A 20,063-nucleotide genomic window follows, 5' to 3' on the forward strand; every position below is an offset into this window, starting at 1 on the left:
AAGGGGTACAGCATCTTCTGCTTACAAAGACCCTGCAACCTGCTCATTTTCAACCAATATTCTGAATGATAAATTTGTATCCACCCGCTATCCAACACTTTCCCTACTGTACCACTCGCGCAGTTGGAATAGTAATTTTATCCCCTACTCTATGCAACGTTTTCAGTATTGTCATATTTAATGTAGTGTAAAATATTATGTTTAAAAAAAATATTTATGTTAATGTTTTAACTTATAATATATGATTTATTTTTATATTTATACTATAGGTTTATATATAATATATATGTAATTATATTTTAAATTATGTTTTTAACATTTTATAATTAAATATATTGATCATTCTTTAATATTAGTAAGGAATATGTATTAAAAAGATGCATGTTGGGGGCGTGGCCAAGATGGCGAGCTAGGAGGACGCATCCTTCCGAGCTCCCGAGACCCCGGACCCTGTGTGCCGCCTGTCGCCGCTGATCTCCCCCGGATCAGGCGGAGCCCTGCGCCCGACGAGCACGGAAGAGCAGCGGAGCGGTCAGTGAGACCCCGGCGTCCTCCGGGACGTTGCAGCGGTGTGCCAGGCGTCCCCTGGCGGAGCGGCCTGTTGCCGGGCCGGGACCCCGGCCGGACCTCCCGGCGGTGCCAGCCGACGATCGGCTCCGGGACCCCAGCGGCACCTCCGAGACACCCAAGGGGGCAGCACCCCCGCGACCTGTGATTTCTGGAGGCGGCGGAGGGACGCATCGCAGCGGGCCGGCGGCCTTCCACCCGAGCTGCAGTGTGCCAGCCCCCGGGGATCGCAACTACGCGACCCCGGGGATTCAGTGACGGACGAGGCCTACCCTGAGGCCTGCAATCTGGGAGCACGTCACGGCGCCTCACTTTGTAGGAGGGATTGGCGCAACGGGCTGTCCGCGCGCCGCAGCGCCCTGGGCTGCCCAGGCGGGGGACCTTGGCGCTGTCCCCCCCCCTCCCGGGGACCATCGGAGGGCCTATAGAGACAAGGCGGAGCCCGGCCCAGAGACTTTGCGCAAGACAGAGCCCACCCTCCTTCACCACACCTCACTCCGGTACCGGGCCGGAGCCCCCGGAAGCAGACACTTGAGGTACAGGGGCTGTGGGCCTGGGAACCACGTGGCGCAGCGCACCGATTGCGGTGAGGGCACCTGCCTATTGAGACGCGGATTGGTGTCGCGGTGGGAGACTGCCCGGGCCCGTTTGGGCGGACTACGCTCCTGTGGGCGCTGCAGAACCAGCATAGCGGCGAGGCCCACCTACCTTCCTCCCCGACCGCACTCTTCTTCGCACTATCTCGGGGGTGATACTCCGCGACTGGGACGATCGCTGCCACCCATCTTTGGGGGACGACGAGGGGGTGGACCAGCGGCGGTGATCGCACCGCGGAACACCGTGCCAAGGAGCGCAGACGTGAGCATCTCAACCCGCCCCACCCGGGTCCTTCGCGGTGCCCCCTGTGCCGCGGTCCAGGCCTGTCGCGACGATGTCGGGCAACCGAGGTGGTAAGAAAGGTGACCGCACCCTGCCTGACATGCTGAGCAGGGCAGCCCTCCCCCCCGACAGGACAGGACCCAGCCCGCCCCGAGCCCCCCGTCCGGCTCTCGAGGGGCTGAGGGAGGGGAACCCCCGGTGACTCGATCGTTTCTGGAGTCGTTGTTCAGCACTCTTCGGGAGGACTTCCAGGCATTGAAGCAGGAGGTGGCGGGAAAGGTCAGGGAGGTGCGGCGGGAAGTCGATTCCCTGGGGGAGCGGGTGGTCGTTGTGGAGGAATCCAGTCACGCCCGAGATGAAGAGATCACGCACCTGCAGCAGGAAGTACTGCGCCTCAGGGACCAGCAGATCGACCTCCAGGCCCACGCTGAAGATCTCGAGAACAGGTCCAGGCGCAACAACATCAGGGTTCGCGGCGTTCCTTCTGGAGAGGAAGGGGAAGACGTGGCTGCGTACCTGGGCGACATGTTCCGCGACATTCTGGAGGAGCCTAGAGACTTCCAAGTGCGGATAGACAGAGCACACAGAGTGGGGCCGCGGCGCCGAGCCTCCGCGCCCGCTCCTGATATCCTGGCCTTCCTGCCGGACTTCCTCTTGAAGGAGCGAATCCTGCGCGAGGCTCGACGTCGGCAGCCGCTCACCTTCCGGAACCATCCAGTGGCGCTGTTTCAAGATTTGTCGACGATCACCCTTCAAAAGCGGAAGTCCTTCAAGATAGCCACGGATTTTTTGAGAGAACACGGCACACAATATTCCTGGGGCCACCCCTTTCGGCTCATCTTCCGCTGGAACGGCACCCTGCATCAGCTCCGGTCCCTTCAGGACACCTGTGAAGTGTTGGGGATCACAGCTACAGACGCCGACACTCCTGCTCCGCCCGGGCGGCGCGCCACTAGAGATGGGTGGCAAACTGTCCGCCGGCGCCGGGCCTCTGCTTTGCCCGCGCGACCGGCTTCACCGGCGGCCAGGGTTGAGAGAGATGACGCGATACTGGCGGTTGCCGGTGCCACATCGCCAAGTGACATAGCCCTGACGGCCTGAGCACACTCCGGGGGGAGATCCTGATGGCCTCATCTTCATAGCAGGTGCGGGGGTTCCGGGGGGGAGGGGGTGGCGGGGGGGTGCTGGAGGTGGCTGGACGTCCACACGAATACTCTACCACAGACTTGTCCACTAGGGACTGGACTGGGACAATGTTCTTCATTCCAGGGGAGTTGGATTGTTGGGGATGTTGGGGTACATGTTGGGGTACAGGGTGGGGTACGGGTGGGAGAGAGTTGGGGTTGGAAGGGGGGGCTCGGGGAAGCCGCGAGTCCAGCAGTTTGAGGGGGAGAGGTCGAGTGTTGGTTTGGTTGGGGGTTCATTGGGGGGACTTTGGGGTTTTGTGCTGGGCTGTCATGCTCTATTGCTCCTCCTCCTGTTGCTTCGCGCCAAGTGCGCTAGGTTGTAGTTCCGGGGCTGCTGGCCTCTTGCCTTTGTTTGACCTTCTGCCGTTGCTCCTCATGATGTTCCTTGCCGACACTGCTTCATTGATCGCGGCCCTGGTGTCGCCTATTCATGGCCCTTAAGGTAGTCACACTCAACGTGAAGGGGCTGAACAACCCGGTTAAGCGTAGGGCGATCCTCTCCCTCCTGGAGAATACTCAGGCGGACATCTGCCTTTTACAGGAGACTCACCTTTTGACACGAGATTGCATTAGAATGAGGTCATCGAAGTTCCCAACCCAGTTTTTCTCTTCAGGGTCCACTAAAACAGCGGGGGTTGCTATCCTGGTCTCTAGTAAATTCAGGGGAGAGGTCTTGCATAAAGTAGCGGAACAAAAGGGGAGGCTCCTGGCTTACAGAGTCAAATTGGGGGGTTTGTTATTCACAGTGGGTTCTGTTTATAGCCCGAATGACCGCCAGGATACATTTTTACACTCAGCCCTCGAACACATTACAACTACACCCGACAGACACATACTCATCGGGGGGATTTGAATATGGTCTTTGATTCACTCCTGGACAGATCTGCGCAGCGCCGCCCACACACCGGGGAGTTCTCGCGACTGAGTCACTCCCGCCTTAGCGAGCTTGACATACACGACCTTTGGAGACGTCTACACCCCGCTACCCGGGCCTATTCCTACTACTCCCACGCGCACAGGACATATGCGAGACTGGATCACATTCTAGTTACAGGGCCTATGGCCGCGCTGGCGACGGCTTCCGACATAGGGGTGCTCTCGTTGTCAGATCATGCCCCGGTGTCGGGTTCCTTTCAGCTTCCGCCGTTGTCGCCCTCTCGGGGGGTTTGGCGCCTCAGGGACACGCTGCTACACAAACCGGCGGTGGTGCAGAGGATCCGCGACGCGATATCTGAATACCGGTCCCATAATGATAATGGGGACACGTCTCGTGCGACGCAATGGGCTGCCTTGAAGGCGGTGCTCCGCGGGGAGTTCATTTCCATCTCGTCGGCGGAGAATAGGGACCGACAGCAGAAACGGGATGAGCTTACGACTGGAGCAGATGCATCAGAGAACGGGGGCACCCAGGGTTTGGAGGCAGCTTAAAGCGACGCGGAAATTGCTCTCCGCGCTCGATATGGACAGGGCGGAGTATGCGGCGCTCCGCTTGAAGCATGCATACTACTCTGGGGGCGACAGATGCGGCCGACTCCTGGCTAACAAGCTTCGGGTGAAACATCAGCGTATGCGGGTTATGGAGCTCTCCACTCCGAGCGGTGTGAAGGTGACGGAGGACCCTCAAATTGCAGAGGGATTCCGCCGATTCTACGCCGACTTATACACAGGCGAGCCTCCGTCGTCGCTCGCGGAGACTGCATATCTGGACTCGATTGACCTCCCTTCTCTCACCCCGGAGCAGGCGGAGTACCTGGAACGGGACATTCGCCCGGAGGAGGTGATTGCGGCTATCTCCCGGCTTAAACTCGGGAAGGCCCCAGGGCCCGACGGCTACTCCCCGCTTTTTTACAAGACGTTCTGTCAGGACCTGGTCCCCCTGTTGACGAGGCTCTTTAATTCTTTCGCGGAGCCGGGTGCCATTCCTCCGGACTTGCTCTGGGCGACGGTGTCGGTTATTCCCAAGCCGGGGAAAGATAGGTCCTAATGCGGCTCCTACCGGCCGATCTCGTTGCTGAACGTGGATCTCAAGCTCTATACGGGGATCCTGGCGTCTCGCCTGGCACAATACCTGCCGGGACTTGTGGACCCGGACCAGGCGGGGTTTATCCCCGGCCGGCAGACGGTGGACAATACTAAGCGGGTGGTGCACGCCCTAGAGAAGGCCTCCTGCGTCCCTGGGGAACGCATGCTCTTATCAGTCGACGCGGAAAAGGCGTTCGACCGAGTGCGCTGGTCTTACCTTGACGGTGTACTTCGCAAAGCGGGGATAGGGGAGAAATTCCGCACGCTTGTCTTTAACTGTTACAAACACCCGACCGCGGTGGTGCGGGTTAACGGGCACAGCTCCGACCGCTTTGCGATTGAACGGGGGACCAGGCAGGGATGCCCTTTGTCCCCACTTCTCTTCGCTCTTTATATGGAGCCGTTTGCCCAGAGAGTCCGACAGAACGCAAGGGTGACTGGCATCCGAATGGGAGGCTACATCCACACCATCAGCCTGTACGCGGATGACGTGATCCTTCTACTTGAAGATCCAAAAGAGGCACTCCCGGCCTGTATTGCCGAGCTGGACGCCTTCGCCGAAGTAGCGGGCTTTAAAATGAACATGAGGAAATCGTCGGCCCTAGACCTCTCGCTGTCTGACGCGACGCGCCTCGAGTTGCAGGGGCGCTTTCCCATGAGTTGGTCTAAGGACCTAATCCCGTACTTGGGTGTCCTGCTGGCTCCCTCCCTCCCCGCTATGGTGGCGGCGAACTATGCGGCGTTGGGCAGAAAGATGAAGGAGGAGTTGTCCCGCTGGAGCAAGGGCACGTTGTCGCTGCTGGGTCGGGTGGCCGCTGTCAAGATGACTCTTCTGCCACAGGTCCTGTACTTGTTTCGAGCGCTACCGCTTCAGCCACCGAAGGGGTGGCTCCGTCAGGCACAAGCAGATATAGCACGTTTTGTCTGGCAGGGTCGCAAACCCAGGCTTAGGAGAGCCTTGTCTACTCTGGCTCCAGAGTCGGGCGGCCTCGGCATCCCCGATCTCCAAAAGTACTTTCAAGCGGCGCAACTGCGGTTCTTTGTGGAGTGGAGCAAATGGGAATCTGACAGGCACTGGCTTTTTCAAGACCAAGCGGTGGCGGGCAGAACTCTGCAAGAGATACCCTTCATGCGCAGGGCACATAGGCCCCCTAACCTCTACGCGTCCCTGGTTACCCGGGTCCCGCTTAGAGTGTGGGACGCGGTGAATGTCACGCGGGAACTTACTTCCTTCCCGTCGCCGCTTACGCCGCTGATCGGAAATCCTGATTTTCAGCCTGGGATGGAACCTGGCGCATTCGCACGCTGGCAGGCGGCCAGGTGTAGCGCTCTGTTTCACATATATGGCCCAGAGGGGATAGTGTCGTTCCAGGAACTCAAGAGGGATTACCACTTGCCTGAAACCGAGCGTATGCGCTATTTGCAGGTCCGCCACTGGGCGCTGCAGCCGCAGGTACGAGCACTGGCGGACCGGAAACTTACGCCTTACGAGTTGTGGTTGGCGACCCGCTCTTCAGATGCCAAGCTCGTCTCGGACCTCTACAAACTTTTGCAGCCCCCTGCCTTTCACATCCATAACCCTGGGAGGGAGAGATGGGAACGCGAACTAGGGAGGGTATTGAGCCATAAAGAATGGGACGACATATCTTATCGCGCACGTCACTCAGCTTATCACACTGGGCTCACTGAGACCTTCACTAAAATGACTACATATTGGTACTATACACCTCAGCGACTACACGACATGAACCATGGTCTTCCCGACACCTGCTGGCGCGAGTGCGGACAGACTGGTACCCTCACACATATTTTATGGGACTGTCCATCGCTAGATCTGTACTGGAAAGAAGTCCTAGATGAAATCGACCACTGTTTTGACATTGAACTGCCTCGCCTACCGGCTTATGTTTTATTAGGGCTGCCCAATGGGTTGATGTACCCCCTGAGATCCAGGAAGGGTAGGCAGATAGCAATTGCATTGGGCTCAGCGATCCAGAACATACTCATATATTGGCGCACCACTACCATTCCCGACACTACTGGTTGGCTACACAGGCTGTGGCATGTTCTAGGTATGGAGAAGCTGTCCCTTATGGTGGCAGGGGAAGTTGATAGGTTTGTGGAGCTGTGGCAACCCTTCGTCACTCTATTGCAGTCGGAATTCAAGGAGATTACTTGCCCCAGATACCTCAGGCTCATGCGGCTGACATCCTTGGCCACTCCGCATTCTTAGTCGCCCCTGGGGGATCTCTGTGGGACAGGAGGCGGATCCGCTGAACTGTTAACAAGGGCACATGCCTTTGGCTCGGCACACCGTTATGGGGGGGGGAGGGGACTTTGGGGAGGGCGGGAGGGGCAGTTCTGTTGGGGGGAGTTTTGTTTTTTTGGAGTCAGTCGTCATTGCTTCTTCGTCCAGCATATGTTCCTTCCACTTGTTCTGAATGTACCATTTGCATATCTGAAGGCGCTCAGGATGTGGGGACTCACCATGGCCTCTTTGTGACGACCAGTTTTTGTTGTATGTACTGTTTTATACTTATGCAATAAAATGCTTTAAACCTAAAAAGATGCATGTTTATCTTTTTTACATGACATTTATTATTTATTAATTTTAATATTTTAAAATTATTTTGAAGTATGTTTTACTTAATTATATTTACTATTTCCTCAATTTTATATTACTTTTAAGACATTTGAAAAAGCCGATATTTTAGCAATCTATATTATTAACAACGATATTTAGGATTCAATATTTCTGTACTTACCTGTTTGTAGATAGGAAGTCGATATTCTGTCACTCGATATTTTCACCTCGATATTGTGGTAGCTCGATATTCTTCTTGATATTCTGCATTTGTTTATGAGTGAACCAGAGAAATTAAGACCTGTGGGATTAATTTTTGGATGCTTCTGGCCTCGCCTAGTGCACAAGATATAGGCAAGATTATTTTCCCAGACAGTGGAAGTGTATTTCTGGCATTCCTGAAGCTGAACGGTCTTCCTTTAGTACTGCCATTTGTTAGATGGCAGGGGCGAAGGGGGGGGGGGCTGCTGGTGCCTCATCAGTAACTGTCTTGCCCCCCACCCCCTTGTGCCCCACCTCAGGCGACAGCTGCAGTCATCAATACCAGACACTGACCTGTCATCCAGGGAACATTTTAGGTTTTACTCACTCTTGCATTTCCTAACTGTAGTTGATTTATTCAGGATGTTGTGTTTTCGTAGATTTTATCATGCAACACCTTAAGTATATATTGTGTAGGATCACTGACAGAATATCAAGAAGAATATCGAGCTACCACAATATCGAGGTGAAAATATCGAGTGACAGAATATCGACTTCCTATCTACAAACAGGTAAGTACAGAAATATTGAATCCTAAATATCGTTGTTAATAATATAGATTGCTAAAATATCGGCTTTTTCAAATGTCTTAAAAGTAATATAAAATTGAGGAAATAGTAAATATAATTAAGTAAAACATACTTAAAAATAATTTTAAAATATTAAAATTAATAAATAATAAATGTCATGTAAAAAAGATAAACATGCATCTTTTTAATACATATTCCTTACTAATATTAAAGAATGATCAATATATTTAATTATAAAATGTTAAAAACATAATTTAAAATATAATTACATATATATTATATATAAACCTACAGTATAAATATAAAAATAAATCATATATTATAAGTTAAAACATTAACATAAATATTTTTTTTAAACATAATATTTTACACTACATTAAATATGACAATACTGAAAACGTTGCATAGAGTAGGGGATAAAATTACTATTCCAACTGCGCGAGTGGTACAGTAGGGAAAGTGTTGGATAGCGGGTGGATACAAATTATTATTTCCACTCCAGCGAGTGGAACAGTAGTGGAAATGTTGGACAGCGGGTGGGTAAAAATTACTATTCCCACTCTGGTGAATGCAACAGTAGGGAAAGTGTTGGATAGCGGGAGGGTATAAATTACTATTCCCACTCCAGCGAGTGCCAGCGAGTGCAATAGTAGGGACAGTGCTGGATAGCGTGTGGGTAAAAATTACTATTCCCACTCCAGGGAGTGCAACAGTAGGGTAAGTGTTGGATAGTGGGAGGGTAAAAATTACTATTTCCACTCCAGTGAGTGCAACAGTAGGGAAAGTGTAGGATAGCGGGTGGGAATTTTTCAAAATGAATTTACCTCCCACCATTTCCTCCTATGAATGTCAAATACAATATTGTAAAATGTTAATAAATTAACATATTTAATTAGCAATTGTTAGATCTGGGGGTCTCTAGTTGGCAATGGTATTCATCTTTGTCCACATAGGGACCCTTACTTCTAAGTCAGGATAAGGGGTTTACACTCCTTAATAACCCCTGCTCACCCCCTTGGTAGCTTGGCACGAACAGACAGGCTTATCTCAGAGGCAGTGTGTTAAGCATTTGTGAATATACACAGTAATACAGTGATAACACTAAAGATGGACACAACACAGGTTTTATAAAAATAAGTATTCTTTATATAGACTAAAACACAAGACCACAAACGACAAAAATCCACAATACTACACTTAAGATTACTTAAAAGATGATTAAAGTCTCTTAGTTCAAGTTCATGGTCAATGTGACAAAGTTCTCAACAAAGTACCTGGATGCGTAACGCAAAGTGAACAAAAGGCTCGCAAAAGGGGAGATGCGTCGGTTCCGTGATCCGGGGGAACGGTTGCGTCCTGCCTCAATGCTTGCGCAGAGTAGGGGACTCATAGTGAACCTTACCGGCGGAGGTGATGCGTAGATTCTCGGCTTGCGGGCCTGTTGCGGTGCGCAAGATGGAGCCTCGATGCGATGCGATGATCAGGTTGCAATGCGAGAAGATGGTGCCCTTGATGCGGCGGTGTGATGACGATGCGAGGACGCCCTGGCAGCCTTGCGACGACTCTGTACTTTGTAGCCGCAACAGGCCCTGCGACACTCTTCCCCGGTGATGCGATGGCGACTCTCACGATGGCGTCACGCTTCTCCGGTGATGCGACAGCAAACAGCTTCGATGAACACACGCTTCCAGGGAGATGCAGCGAATGCTCGCTTCTCCGGCGTTGCGGTGATTTCAGCAGGGGCGGTGACACGCTTCTTCTTGATGCGTCGCGCTTCCAGCTCCCAGCGGCACGCAAGTGACTGGAGTCAGAATTCCCAGCAAGGAAATTCAGGAGGGAGCTGGAGGTGAAGTCTTTTGGCCCTGAGACTTCAGCAGGAGGCAAGCACAGTTCAAGCCCTTGGAGAATATTCTGTAGATGAAAGTCCTTACAAAGTTCCTTCTCCTTTCCCTTGGCAATGAAGCAACCACTGCAGGCCAACCCAGCAAACAGCACACTGGCAGAGGGGCAGTCCAAAATCCTGCAGCTTCCTTGGTTCTTCTTTGCAGAAGGGTTTCTTGTTCCAGAAGTGATCTAATTTCTTGGGAGCAGGGTCCCAATATTTATACCCCAAAATTATTTGTTCTCTGAAGGCGGAGAGGCCTCTGCCTAGTTCAAACCAGTTCCTGAGCACTTTGTTGACATGGCTCTCTTCTTCCTTTCACTGTGCAGGGCAGGTATGTACATACATACATACATACAGGGACATCAGACAAGCCACAGGGGGTGGAGCCAGCATTGTAGAGGGAAGGCCCAGTCCTATTCAGGTCCCAGGTGCACTCCTCCCTCCCATCTGGATGTAAATCTCTCTATTCACCACTGGGCTGTCCCAGCCTGTCTCCTGGAATTTCGCCAGCCCTGTCACACACAAACCCAGACAAGGAATACACAACCCAGCAGAGGCGGGCTCAATTGGTTAGGCAAGCAAATACCTGCTTTCTAAAAATGGTATTTGCAAAAACAGAATATTAAAATAAACTTTACTAAAAGATGTCTTTTTTTATTCTGAGTTCAGGCATACTAAATTCGAATTTCTACCATGTTCCCTGAGTCAGTTAGGATTATAAGAATGTAATAATCTAACTGCCCATTCTAATTTATGAGAACAGGTAGCCTTCAATAGTGAAAAACGAAAATGGCTGTAATTCAGTATTAGAACACGCTACACACACCAGAGCATGTCCTACCTTATACGTACAATGCACCCTGCCCTTGGGCCTACCATAGGGGTGTCTAATATGAAGCAAAGGGAAGGTTTAGGGACTGGCAAGTGGGTGCACGTGGCCAAGTCGACATGGCAATGCTAGACTGCACATAGGCCTTGCAATGGCAGGCCTGAGACACATCTTACAAGCTGCTTCTGTGGGTGGCACAACCAGTGCTGCAAGCACACCACCAGCATTTGACTTACAAGCCCTGGGCACACATGGTGCACTGTACTAGGGGCTGACAGATAAATCAAATAACCCAATCATGGAATCCAATCAGTATATCAATTTAACATGGGGAGCACTTGCACTGTGGCACTGATTAGCAGTGGCACAGTGCCCAAAGCATAGATCCAGCAAAAACATATCAAAACAGAAGAGGCAATCCGTCAAAAAATGGAAGGGAGACTCACGCCAATGATGCCAGGTCTAACAACAATGAATTAATTAACTAATAAAAATTAACAATAAAAGGAATAACCATCAAATCTAAATTGATTCACACAATTAACACTATAAAATAACTTTAAAAAAACTATTATGTAAAAAATAATACAAATTACATTAAAATGTAATTACTTCCCACCCATCTCCCCTGTCAACCCTCAACCCACTCATATAAAAGTAAACAATTAAGATATTTACACAATAATTATTAATAATTAATATCTAATGAATTACTAATTGATAAAAAAATAACATAATGAAGATATTTACCAATTAATTATTAATTGTTATTGATCAATTTATAACTTAAGTAACAATATGAATTATTAAATACAACATTATTTAATAATACAATAATTAATTCATTAATTTCAATTAAATTACTTCCCAGCCTATTCCCTGTATAAACCCACATCCCACTACAGAACTAAATTATGCAAAAAGTAATTAACATATCATTAATTCTAAATAATTCTTGAAAAATATATTATAATTAAATTACTTCCCACCCTATGCCCCTAAAATCCCTCAATCAGTTACAGAATTAAATTATGCAAATATTAATTAACATAACATTCATTACTTTAAAAAAATTCAAACACACATTACAAAATATATACATACTTTTGACACAAATACTAACATACAAAGCACTAAAAACAAATCGATATTATTAACAACTATATTTTGACAATCGATATTACTAACTTCGATATTATTAAAATCGATATTTCTTACCTGCATGTCGATATGCTTAACCACTATATTTTTGCAAGTCGATATCCTGTCCACTCGATATTAAAAACTCAATGTTTTGTGTTTTGTCCATTCAATATTTTTTTTTTTGCTATTATGATTAGTTACCATTGTGTACTGTGAAAAGAGTGGCCTCTATATGTTCAGATTGTGGGTGGGTATTTGTAATGGGTCAAGATTTAAAGCTGTGAAGTTAAGGCTGAAGGTAGAGCAAATTTCTCATGGTGTCTGTTCATGGGACATAAAGGGGTTCAGAATAGTTGCTCATCCAATTCTTGGCCTCTCTGCAGAGCAAACAGAGCAAAGGCCAGGTGTACCAATTGTATATGGAATGCTATGTGAATAAGCGGCATAATACAGCCAGGGCAAAAGATAAAGAAAAGGCAGTTATTACTTGTGAGTGGGTGCGCTGTGCGTTGAGGAGGTGAGTGGAAGGAATGTAAGAAGCGGGCTCTGTATATACTATACCAAAGTAAGGTATAGTGTGCACAGAGTCCAGTGCATCCCTAGAGGCTTTACAGAGGCTAAAGTAGATAATACCTTACTCTCTTTTGTGATAGTGTGGTCGAGCAGTTAGACTTATCAGAGGTTTGTGTTAAGCATTTGTTGTACGCACACAGTCAAGAAAGGAGGCACACACTCAATGACTAACTCCAAGCCCAATTTTTGTATAAAAACGTTACTTTGTTACTTTTATTTCAGAGCCAAGGAGAACTCAGTTTGCAGATCAGTACCAGTTTATAAACAGCAATACTTTCAGATACAGTAGGAATGTGTTGCAAATAGCAATAGGACTACTTTATAGTACCATTAGGAATACTTTGTGGTGACAATCAACAGGAGGAATACTTAGCAATGTAGAAAATAGCCACTAAGGGCCCAATCACGAGTCTGCCAGTCCATGGACCACCGGGCTCGTGGGGGCAAGGTGGTGGCGGTCTCCTGACTGCCCAATTATGAGACAGGTGGTTGGACCGCCGCAGCCCCGCCACAGCCGCCAGGGAACCGCCATTCCCTGATGGTGTAGAGACATCTATATGCTTGACGGGACGGCCGTGGTCCTGACAAGCATTTTAGGACTTTCCTCTCTGCCAGGGTTTTCATGGCAGTTCCTCTTCCATGGAAACCCTGGCAGAGAGAGAAACAAAGGGGGTCGTACAGGACCCCCTGGTGCCTCTGCGCACTCTAGATGCACACAGGAGGACACAACATGTGCCGCCCCTGTGTGCATGCACACCAGTTCCTGCACGGCATGGACTTTTAAGTCCATGCTGTGCAGGAACTGTTTTTGGCGTTCTCATTACGGTGCCCATATTTAGAGGCACTTTCCTGGGAACGCCCAAAAAATGCCTGCCAGACAGGAGGAAACTCCTAACCAGGCAGGCGGCCTGTTAGAATTGGGGTGCTCTAGTTGGCACAGCTAGGTACTTGTGACAAATAGGGACCCTCTCCTCTAGTCAGGGTAAGGGGGATTACACTCCTAAAATAACCCCTGCTCACCCTCTAGGTAGCGTGGCGGTAGCAGTCAAGACTTATTTCAGAGGCGTTATAAGTTAAGCATTTGTGACCACATACAGTAACCCAGTGACAACACTACAAATGGACACCACACCAGGTTTTATATAAAAAATAAGTATACTTTATATAGAGTTATCACAAGACCAATAAACGACAAAACGAATCCACAATACTATTATCTTTCAAGAGTTCTGGTTAAAAAGTCTTAAATATAGGTTTTGTGCGAGTCGGTAGCCTGGACGGGCTACAGCGTTGTTGAAAATAACAGAGTCTAGCAAATCCAGCGGACCACGTCGGTATGGGCCCACTCAAGTGTCGACAGACTCGGTCACAGTACCTTTTACTTGGGGAGCCCGGCACGGATGTGCGAGCGGTTCCGGTGATCGGCGCGGTGCAGAAAGGAAACGTTGCAGGACGTGTTGTCCCTCGATGCGGTGCAGGCAGCGGCCCGTTGACAGAGTCGGTGGATCCAAGGCTTGCGTTGCAGGGCGAGACGGTGCTTCGAAGCGGTGCTTGCAGCTTGCGGTGCGGCGAACGAGCCAGAGTTCGGGAGCTGCCGTCGATCAGTCCGGACAGCAGTGCGAGTCGGGCGGTGCGTCGCGAAGCATGCGAGGCGGTGCCCAACTCCGGTGCGGTCACAGGACTCGAAGTCAGCAGCAGTGACCGCGTCGGTCAGACCAGTTCGATTCGGTGTAGCGAGGCGTTGCACATCGCGGTGTCCTTCCAGTCGCGGTGCAGGCTACAGCTCGTTGGCGGCGTCAGGACGGAGTCGGTGAGCGCAGGGCTTGCGCTGTTCGAGGCGGACGTTGCTTGGTGCGGTGCCTACAGGACACCGGGCGGGTCGTGAGAATCGGTCACAGTTCCTGTCTCTGTAGCCACTTGTTTCCAGCAGCAATTCACAAATACTGATGAATTCCACTGGTCCTGGGACTTCGGTCAGGGGGAAAGCTCCCTTCCAAGCCCTTGGGGATCTTTGCACAATTTGAAAGAAAAGTCCACAAAGTTCTTTCTCCTCCCTTTGGCAGCAAGTCAACCACTGCAGGCCAATTCCCCAAGCAGCACTTCAGCTTGGGAATAGTCTCTCTTCAGTTTCTTCAGGTTCCTTCTCGTCAGCAGAGGTTTCGTCTTGTAAGTCCAGAAGTGATCCTATTTCTTGGGATCAGGGTTCCAATACTTATACCCCAAAATCCTTTGTTCTCTGAGGGGAGAGGGGCCTGTGACCAGATTAAGACAATTCTGAAGCACTCTGTTTACCAGACTTCTCCTTTCCTTTCACAACGCAGGGCAGGCACATCATACGGCCCACAGGAGGTGGAGCCAGCATTGTGGAAGGCAAGTACAGTCCTGGAGCACTTTGTTGACAGTCTTCCTTCTCTTCTTTCAGTGTGCAGGGCAGAGACATCAGACACACCAAAGGGGGTGGAGCCAGCATTGTAGAGGGAAGGCCCAGCCCTATCACACACAAACCGAGACAAGGAATACACAACCTCGCAGAGGCGGGCTCAAATGGTTAGGCAAGCAAATACCCACTTTCTAAAAGTGGTATTTGCAAACACAGAATATTAAAATAAACTTTACTAAAAGATGTATTTTATTATTCTGAGTCCAGGCATACTAAACTCTAATTTCTACCATGTTCTCTGAGTCTGCTAGGATTATAAACATGTAACAATCCAGCAGCCCATTCTGGCCTATGGAGACCGGGTTGCCTTGTAATAGTGAAAAACGAACATGGTTGAAATTCACTATTAGGACATGCCACACACATCAAAGGCCGCTTCTGTGGGTGGCACAACCAGTGCTGCAAGCCCACTAGCAGCATTTGGAATTACATGCCCTGGGCACACTCAGTGCACTGTACTAGGGTCTGACAAGTAAACCAAATATCCAATCATGGAACCACTAATCAATACATCAATTTACAGTAGGGGGCATTCACACTGTGGCACTGGACAGCAGTGGCACAGTGCCCAAAGCATCTAACTCCAGCAAAAACACATGAGGCAACAGCAAAAAATGGAAGGGAGACCCACGCCAATGGTGCCAGGTCTAACACGTATCCCCTCCAGCTGAAATGTGGGGAGAACTACCCTACCTCCTGGGAGTTCTCATCACTAAGGCAGAGAAATGTGGACAGACCGTCAGCATTGGCGTGTTCTGTGACAGGGCGGTGTTCCACCATAAAGTCCATACCCTGTAGGGAAATGGGCCACCTCAACAGCTTTGGATTCTCACCCCTCATGTATCAACCATCTGAGGGGCCTGTGGTCTGTCTGAACCCGGAAGTGAGTCCCAAACAGGTATGGTCTCAGCTTCTTCAGTGCCCAGACCACAGCAAATGCCTCACGCTCAATAGCACTCCACCTCTGTTCCCGTGGAAGTAACCTCCTACTGATGAAGGCTACAAGTTGATTTAGGCCCTCTTCATTCATCTGTGACGAAACAGCCCCCACACCATGCTCTGAATCTTCTGTTTGAACAATGAACTCTTTGGAGAAGTTGGGTGCCAGGAGCACGGGCGCCGTGCACATGGCAGCTTTCAGAGCCTCAAAAGCTTTCTGACAGGTGTCAGTCCAAATCACTTTCTTGGGCTGCTTCCTGGAAGTCAGCTCTGTCATGGGTGCAACCATGTTGCCATGCCCCTTGACAAACCTCCTGTAGTACCCTGTGAGTCATAAAAAGGCCCTCACCTCTGTCTGGGTTTTGGGGGGTTCCCAAGCCAGGATGGTTTCAATCTTGGGTTGTAGGGGCGCCACCTGGCCGCTCCCAACTTGGTGTCCCAAGTACACCACAGAACCCTGCCGGATCTGGAACCTACTCGCCTTGATTGTGAGGCCTGCCTTCCGCAGTGCCAACAACACTTCCCAGAGGTGGCGCAGATGTTCTTCCCAAGTGACACTGAGCACTGCAATGCCATCCAGGTAGGCGGCACTGAACTCATCCAGTCCAACCAACACCTGGTTGAACAACCTCTGAAAGAATGCTGACCTCTCCTTTGCCCCATCAGTCAAGGCGATCGGCCAATACCCAGATATCAAGTCAAACGTGCTGAGGTACCGGGCAGCCCCTAACCGATCAATGAGCTCATCAGCTCTGGGGATGGGGTGCGCGTCGGTCTTCGTGACCGAATTGAGCCCTTGGTAGTCCACTCAGAACCGGAGTTCAGGTGTGGCACCCGGCGCCGCAGCCTTTGGGACCAAAACCACAGGGCTGGCCTAAGGACTGCTGGTGGACTCAATCACCCCTAGGGGAAGCATCTTTGAGACCTCCTCTTTGATGCAAGCACTGTTGAACTGTGCTTGAAAATGACCATCAAGACTCCATTTTGTGTTGCCATGCTCTCAGCAACCTGATGAAGAATTACTTTTCATGTCCCTGCTGAAGCTTGCTCAACCCTCCTTCCTCCTTGTGGTCGAGCCAATTCCGAGAAGCTGCCTGTGTGCCTCACCTCCCAGTTGTGCCAGAGACTCAGCCACATCCTGTCCATTGTTGGTAACTCAACCTGTCTCCGATTGCGTGATACTTCCTCCAGTGGGCTACCTGACTGCGGCCCCGACTGACACCCCAATTCCAGTTCCTAGTCTTTGGAGATCGAGACCTTTGTGACACTTGCCGTGTGATGGAAGATTAACGGTCAGGTAAGAGTGGGAGTGGCCCACTTCTTTGGAAAATTGTATTCTGGTTTTGGTATTTGATTCGACTTTTGTAAAAGCCGAAGCCAAAGGGTAAGTACAGTTATAGGCTGTAAATATTCAATTGTACCCTTTGACGTTTGGATCTGGGATACACATCTAGAGATGCCTGGACTTAGTAAATTCCGGAAATGGTATTGTTGTTGTTGTACACGGCACTCCACATTGGAGGAATCTTGTCAGATTCCTCCTCTGGGGACCCCTAATCATGAAGTCACAAATATACAAAAGGTAATACTGAACTGCAATGGCCAATATATGGTAGTTTTGAGCCTTCTGTCTTAGATAATTTAGAGGAGAAATTATTTCAGAGAAAGGTTAGGCCTGCGATGCTTGATTCCTTTCGGGTTTGGCGCAAGGAGTCCAAACAGAAAGAAATCAAACTCAAAAAGAACAACGCTAAAGTAATGCCTATGAGTGTGATTCAGAAAGCCCATAATAATGGTAATCAGAGAATAGAAGAGGGTATAGTAATACCGCCCAATTGACCCCCGCAACTGCTCCAGTTGTTGCCCCTGCCCATTCCCTGGTTTGTCCGGCTCCTCATCCACTTGTTCCCAACGCCCCGACTGTTCAGGCCATTGTACCCATGCCAGTCCACTCTTCTTTTCCTCTCGTTGCACCTTCCACTGGTCCCGTACCTGTCCAACATAATATGCCTTCAACTCCCATTGCAACCAACCCATTTCTTGTTGACAGTCATCCGACACCTTCCCCTAGTGCAGGGCTATTAGCGAATGCCTGGTCAGTGGTCCGTGATTATATCCTTTATGTAACTCCGCATAGACCACCCACTCCCAGACGACGCACCTTGCGCAGACTGATAGGTAGTACACAGAAACAACTCGCTATGAGTTAACAAGCTCGTATGTGGATGGAAAATAACACTATGTACACTGCTCAGGATATATGGATGACAATGGATCAGTGGACACGCATTCAACAGATTGACATTTTTTGTGAAATGTGTGACATACTGATCCAAACGTGGGAGGATTTTGTAGAGTCACGTCCACCCCCAGGTCTGTCTGACCTTCGCCATAAGGTTGAAAAAGGGGACATTCAGGGCCAAGCACTATTATGCGATCTAATCACGTTAGTAGCCTACAGAGACTCCTTATCTGATGTTTCGTTAAATAAGGGTTTTCCAATGAGGGAGGTACAGCCTGTTTGGAGAGACCGCGTTGTTGGCATAGATGGCAACCCTGAAATACCGGCAGGTTTTAGGCAGATGTGGGTTCATGTCCCTTGGAAAAGGTCTGACGTCCTCCAACTCAAAAGCCAATTGCCTGACCCACGTAAAAATGCAGCAGGGTATTATAAGGAATTGACTCAGACACTCCAATCTTGCGTAATGGCTTTAGCAGACATAGATATGTTAATGGGACAGGTAGTACCGACTGAAGTATGGTCCAAAATACGCCAAAATGATCAGACAGAATTTGGCCATACGTGGAAGGAATTTGAGGAAGCTGACAGAGTTCGAACTGGTGGTGAGAAAACAGATCCCATGATCTTGGCCCTTCCGGCCCAGATACTTACTGCCATGAAAAAGATGTTGACACCCCACCGTATTAATTGGGACAGATAAGCTGCTTGCAAACAAAAGAAAGATGAAAGTGTCTCTGACTTTTTCACACGATTCAAAAGCACATTCAATCACTAGAGTGGATATGACATGACTTCAGAAGGGGGACAGCGACTGTTTGTGCATACATTTGTGTCTAATCTGTTGCCAGAACTTGCGACTAAGCTCAAAATGTCAGAAAGTGCATGGCCCATTTCCACCCCATCTGGCACTTTGACAATGACCCAGTACTACGAGAATAGGGAGAATGAAGAGCAAGATAGAACGGATAAAAAGTCTAAAGACTTAAAGACAAAGGTCTTACTCCAACAAGCATACCCGACCCAGACCCAAAGCAGAGGTGCCCCTAAGTTTCAGCGAATTGCTCCGAAACATGCACCCGTAACAGCTCGCCCACCGCTGGGACCCAACTAGTGCGCTTATTGTCGCCAGGAGGGTCATTGGCACGACAAGTGTCCCTTGTTGGCCCACAACAACTCTGCCCCCGCTGACCGCTTCACAGTACAACGTCCCCAGAGAGGACGAGGCCGAGGCGGACCTAGAACACAGTTACAGGACAGGTGCTCCCTTATGCAAGAGAATAGATTTGATACCTCTAATTATGAGGACCGCAAATACTTTACTGAGGATTATGAGCCTGAAGAAGGGACTGTTTTTTTGTCCCACTAGGATTGCCAAGGACAAGACAAGGGACCCGTGCCTATTCCTGGTGACCAAAAGGGACCGTATGTTCATGTTACAACACTGGGCTCTACGGAAAAATTCTTGGTCGACACTGGTGCAACTAAAAGTTCTATTGTCGACATGAGGTGACCTACTTAGGTCATCTCCTGTCGAAGGAGGGACGCCGCCTAACCCCTGAACGAATACAAACAATCAGTAAGATGCCTCCACCAAAAATGCAGAAAGAGGTACGTGCTTTTATTGGTATCACCTCCTATTGCCGCCAGTAGATACCCAATTTTTCCTTACTCATTAAACCTTTATTGAGCCTCACTTAAAGATGTTCCCCACTCACTCCCTTGAACAAATGAGTGCCAGCATGCATTTGAAGAACTGAAAACAGCCTTGTGTTCGGCCCAGGTGCTAGGCACCCCTAGTTATCAGAAGCCCTTCACTCTTTTTGTACACGAGCATAATGGTTGCACATTGTCAGTACTAACACAGTGTTTTGGTGACAGACAACACCCCTGTGCATATTTTTCTGCAGTTCTAGATCCCGTAGCCTGTGCACTACCCAGCTGCTTGAGAGCAGCAGCTGCAGCTGCCATCCATTCGCTAATCT

Source organism: Lissotriton helveticus, chromosome 5_1 (assembly GCF_964261635.1).
Source record: "Lissotriton helveticus chromosome 5_1, aLisHel1.1, whole genome shotgun sequence".
Taxonomy (NCBI): domain Eukaryota; kingdom Metazoa; phylum Chordata; class Amphibia; order Caudata; family Salamandridae; genus Lissotriton; species Lissotriton helveticus.